Source organism: Leptonychotes weddellii, chromosome 7 (genome assembly GCF_054177405.1).
Source record: "Leptonychotes weddellii isolate Sample4059 chromosome 7, ASM5417740v2, whole genome shotgun sequence".
Lineage (NCBI taxonomy): Eukaryota > Metazoa > Chordata > Mammalia > Carnivora > Phocidae > Leptonychotes > Leptonychotes weddellii.
In genome coordinates, this window is record NC_138375.1 from 28,636,698 (window position 1) to 28,642,568 (window position 5,871).

The following is a 5,871-nucleotide window of genomic DNA, read 5'->3' on the forward strand; positions in this document are numbered from 1 at the left end:
GATCAAAAGACCTCAGATATAGCCACCAGTCCATCCCCCGCTTCCCAAGAAAAGAAACATCAGTGGACAACCACAGTGGGAGTTCTGGGAGCAGCACTTCCTAGGCCTGCCAGACAAAAATGCTCGTTTAAACCAGCCACATTATTGTGGTTTCCTAACTAGTGTTGTTACAGGGGAATGTGATTCCATGTTCTGGGGAAGTCCAGGACGCAGACCCGTGGAAAGGTCTATGGCCAACCTTTGTGCTGGTGAAGTCTGGTACACCAGATGTACACCAGGAGGGACTCATTCTTGCCAATAGGTCAGTGGACATCTCAGAAGTTGCTTCTTCAACAAAATCAAATATTATTTATTTGGTTAAATAACCCAAAGCATACTTTCATTGACCTGAGTCATTATATCTTTTCCTCCAAAATGAAAGATGCATTTAAATTCTCTGGGTGTCTCTTCAGTGTCTGATGAAGGCAATTTTTAAAACTAATTTAGAAGAATTCCCCTTGGATTCATTCTTCTACCTTCCTTACAGGGCAGTATGAAAGATGAACCAGCATCATGCCGAACTGAGCAAGGCACCAGATTATACTTTAATAAAGTGAATGTGAACTTTGACCTTTAACCCTTGAATAGTGGTCACACAGAGCAGTTTCATCTTATCTATTAGCATCTATAATAGAGTTTCAGGCATTTACTTTTAGAGAAAATAACCTGCTCATTTCAGTGGAACAAGATGGACAGCCAAGGTCAATGAAGCATCACAAGTAAGTTTTCCAGCCCATCCTGGAGGCAGAATTGGGGGTGACTTTTTTTTTTTTAAATGGCGTGTAAAAAATAGCATCTGAGCGGAATTTTTAATCAAAACCCGAGACGATAACTCTTGGCAGAAGAACTCTGTTTTTTTTTTTAGCACATTCCGCCCCGGACCCCGACATCTGTTCTTTTCACTTTCTGAAATAAACACTTTGCTAATGCTGTGAGGTGTAGGGCTGGGAAGTTACTCATTCTTTCCCTCACCCACAGAAACAATTTCTTAAGGTGTAAGTGAGATTTTTTTGCCCACCTCTTTCAAATGAGGTAGATCCTTCCCAAACTTGAAGAGCAATCAAAATTCAGATAGAAAAGTCCCAGAGTCACCTGATGGAACCCTCCTTTGCTTTTTTTTCAGGCAGGAGAAATATGTCACGTTCCCCATCTAGTGGTATGACTTGGAATCGTCCACAAAGGTGGTCTAAACGTGAATTCTGGGAGCAGAAGATATTTACTGAATTTGAAATGCCAACTGATCACCACGATAAAGAGAGAGCAGATAAGAGAGAATTAAAAGATAAAGTTTCTATTCTCAAAGAACTTATAATGTATGGGGAGGAAGGAAAACTACTTAACAATCAATCTAATACAGCAGAATCCCTTTCTCAGCCGGGGCTATGTTCCAAGATCCCCAGAGAATGCCCGAAATAGTACGACACCCTATACATGCTGTGTTTTTTCCTATACATACACACCCATGATAAAAATTTGATTTTTAAATTAGCCACAGTAAGAGATGAGTAACAATAACTAATAATAAGATAGAACAGTTACAACAGTATCCGGTAATAAAAGTCATGTGAATGTGGTCTCTCTCATGTCTTAGTGTCCTGTCCTCACCCTCCTTGCGACGCTGTTAGATGATAGCATGCCTATGAGAGGAGGTGCGGTGAGGGGACTGACACAGCTGTCCTGACGCAGAGTCAGGCTACTAATTACCTTCTGACAATATGTCAGAGGGAGAATCATGTTTCCAGGCCACAGCTGATCGCAGGTAACTGAAACAGGAAAGTGAAACCGTGGATAAGGGGGGCGGGGGGAACATCTATAAACAGTTTTCCGTATATTTCGAGAACATGTAGGCTCAGGACAGGTGCTCAACTCCCTTCTCCTCTCAAGGTCCTCAATGGGCCCTTGAGGAGTTGGTTTGTAGAAGTTTGGGGCAGGGGGAGGGAGGGAAATATTAGCCAACTGTAGTCAGGAAGGGGTGGGTGACCCACCTGCAAAGCAAAGATTGAGTGCCTCTGGAGACAGCCTGGGGACAACCAGGTGACTTTCCTTGTAAGGCTCCAGGACAGGGGACCTGAAAAACCCTCGACCTGAGCAGAGACTAACTGATTTGGGGAAGCCTGGTGCAAAACCCTGTGACACTGTGATGTTGGAGAAGCTCAGCCAGCTCCCAGGCCTGTCACCTCAGTGACCCTAGAAAGGGCTGCCACAGTCCACAGTTGTCCAGAGGAGGCCTGATTTGCTGAGCCAGACTGTTCCCCTCAGGTGCTGACTGTCTTCGCCTCGAGATCAGGAAAAAGCCCAGGAACCTAGTAGCTTCTCTCCCCATCCATTCATTCCAGGATCACAGTTTGTTGGCCTGTTGACACTGGCCTCCAGGAGTAGTAAAGAATGTTTTCTTCCTCTGTCTGCTAAGCAATAGATGGGCCGGTTCTAAAGAATCTTCCTCCTAATAACATGCTGGCTGTGGGTCTGCAAGGGTGGTCATAAACTTGAAGAGGCTATTGGAATACTGTACTTTGTTTCTTTTCTAAAGGAACATAGAAGCATACTGTAGTAAAAATTATTTAAAGACTGAAAAAAATATATTGATGTGTATGAGACTCTGCTGGAAGGTTATTAGGGCATACTCTCTGCATGGGACGCATGTTTCCAGACAACACTTGATGGGTGGTCTAGATCTGGATCTTCTCCTGGCAAACCTTCTTTTACTGCTACCTCTGCTTCGAACTCTTGGCATTCTCTTTCCTCCTCTGCTTCCTGGGCCAGCTGCTAGCAGGATGTGTGCATCTGCAGATGTCTGCTGTACTCCTGAGCAAAACCTCAGCATCTTGCAAAATTCTCCTGTTCGCTGTTAAGCTCTTTAAGACCTTCATTTATATGATCCTACTCCATAGCACATTCTTCCTGTTCTTTTGCCTTTCTTTGCAACCTTTCTTGAACTTGAACTTTTCTTATACACATGACCTCATTTACAAGTTGTCTCTTTGCTTTCTTCTCAGGTCTCAGCTCCCTGTCTTTCTCAGCCAACTTCTTTCTTCTCTTCCTCTATTATTTGGTCCAACTTTTTCTCCTGAGTTTTCTCCTCCTCATGTTGCTATGCCATTACTCATGAGATATCTTCTGTTTTCTTCTCATATCTTCTCTTTTGTGCTTCTTCTTTTCTTTAATCACCCTCTTCCTCTAAGCCTTGAAGGGCTCTTTGCATGAGCTTCGTGTTCAAGTCCTGCTCTGTTCTATATTCCTGCTGAATCTGTTCTACCTTCTCTTGGAGGGCTTTTTTGCAAAGGGCCCTAATTTCCTGCTTTATCTACTGTTTCTTTAGCTTATTCTGTTTATGCTCAAGTTTAGCCTTGTACTGTCCATTTACCACAAGGTGCACCTCCTCTTCCCTCAGCTACTGCACCGCCTGCCTTTGTACCTTGATGTTGGTGACCTGGGCTTCCAGCCCCGGGTGTGTTCTCCAGCAATTTCTGTCTCCTTGTTTCTTGAGCTTCTCATTTCTCCTTGGCCCATCGATCTTCTTCCCAGAATTCTAAGAGCATCTCTTCCTTCACAGTCTCTGCCTCTTCAGTTCCTCATGAAACTGGCCTGTGCTTTCTGCCCCTCACGCCTTGTGAGGGACACAGAGCACTCTGCATGGAGCTCTTCCTCTGTGCTCCCTGAAGAGCTGTCCTGCTTTTCAGCCACAAAATTCTACCTTTATTTTTCTTTCTTCTCCTTCAGTAATCTGGTGTCCCTCTCGTTCTATTTTTTTTCTTTTTCCTCCTCAGTTGTTTCTTCTTTTGACTGCATTTCAGTAAAATACTCATTTTCTTCTGATTCTAACAGTTCACATAGCTTATTTCATCTTGCGTCAGTGTTGAGGGACTACTGTACTTTTAATAAGTGTTGGTAGACAGAGAGCCATTCCTCTGAAAAATTAGGATAGGTGAACTTCATCAGGTTGGATTCTGGACTCAGTGGTATAAGTGGGGACAACTTAAAAGATAAAAATAATAGTCCGGTGATGGGTATTAAAGAGGGCACGTTCTGCATGGAGCACTGGGTGTTATACGCAAACAATGAATCATGGAACACTGCATCAAAAACTAATGAGGTACTGTATGGTGACTAACATAACATAATAAAAAAAGGAAAAAAATAATAAAATAAATTCGAAGCAAAAAATGTGTATATAATTAAAAAGAAAGATTGTGAACACCACTATAAACACTGCTGGTTATTGAGTTGGCAATGACCCAAAATGTTAGCTTAAAGAAGCACATCAAGATACAGAAAAAGAAAAGAAAAAAAAATGGAAACTAGGAACAAAAAGAGGCAGGTAGGATAAACCAATGAAATAAATTATTCCAAATAATAAGACTTTCAGTAGGAGAGAAAGGAAAAGAGGAATAACAGAAACCAAAGAATTAATGGAAGAAATCCCCTTGAGTTGGATGAAGACTTCAGTTTTTAGATAATAAAGACCATCTGAGTGCTGGAAGATTTTATTGAAAAAAGAAACACTCTTGGCCATGTCCTGGACAAATGAATAAACTTGTGGGATTAGGAGCACTCCTTATTAAGCTTTCAGACATAGAAACAGGGTTACAAAGTGATTGATAACACTATTGGTCTTCTTATTTGCAACACACTAAGACAGAAGACAGTGAAACAACACTATGGACTTTGGAGTGCAAAGTGCTGTGATCATAGAATCTTGTTTTCAAGATCCTATTTATGACTTGAGGTGGGGGCGGGGTGTGCAACATTTTTAGAAATATAAGAACAAGTAAACTGTCCCTGTATCACCTCTGGAAGTGTTACTATAAAAATTTCAACAAAAACTGGATCAGAGCATTGATTTTAAGTTGAGGAAGGATAACATACACCACAGAAAGAAATAAGTAATGAATCACGTATAGTGATTATTAATTCTTAGAGATTTCTGATAATTCATAAAAAAACACTCCTACCTCTAAATAAAATCTAAGACAGGCTTCATACTGGTCATTCTCAGATAATAACATTCTCTAGTCACTTTTTTTTTTTTTACCAGAATAGTTTCATTCAGTAATTAAAATATCAATCCATGGAAGAGTTAAACTTCTGAATTCCATTCTGAATTAAAGCTTCTTTCCTTCCCCTGCTTGGAATTATCTGACAAAGACTTTAAAGTACCTATTATAGAAAATACTTGAATGAGCAATTGTGAACATTCTTGAAACAAATATTAAAATTGAAAGTATCAAGAAAGAAATAGAAAACATAAAGAAGAACCAAATGGAAATTTTAGATGTAGGATACAGTGTCCAAAATTAAAAAGGAAAACTCACCGAATAGACTCAACAGTAGAATACAGATGACAGAAGAGCCATAAACTTGAATAGAGAGAAATATAAAGAAATTATTCAACCTTAATAATAGAGAGAAAAGGGCGCCTGGGTGGCTCAGTTGGTTAAGCGACTGCCTTCGGCTCAGGTCATGATCCTGGAGTCCCTGGATCGAGTCCCGCATCGGGCTCCCTGCTCGGCAGGGAGTCTGCTTCTCCCTCTGACCCTGCCCCCTCTCATGTGCTCTCTCTCTCAAATAAATAAAATCTTTGAAAAAAATAAAATAAAAAATAATAGAGAGAAAAAAATTAAAAAAAAGAAAAAAGAACCTCAGGGAATAACCACACTACATGAAGGTCTTATGTTCATGTAATTGGGGTTACAGAAGAGAAGGAAAATGTATGGTTGTGGAAAAAACTTGAAAAATAATGACTGAAAACTTCCCCAATATAATAAAAAGATAAGCCTACAGATTTAAGAAGCTGAGTGAACTCCACTTGTCAAAACTCATTAAATTGTCCTG

General features: G+C 40.6%; 1 pseudogene; it reads right to left on the reverse strand.

Moving 5' to 3' along the window:
* Window positions 1-945: 945 nt before the first annotated feature.
* On the reverse strand, window positions 946-5,045 carry LOC102734050 (cilia- and flagella-associated protein 53 pseudogene; annotated as a pseudogene).
* Between the last annotated feature and the right edge of the window lie 826 nt (window positions 5,046-5,871).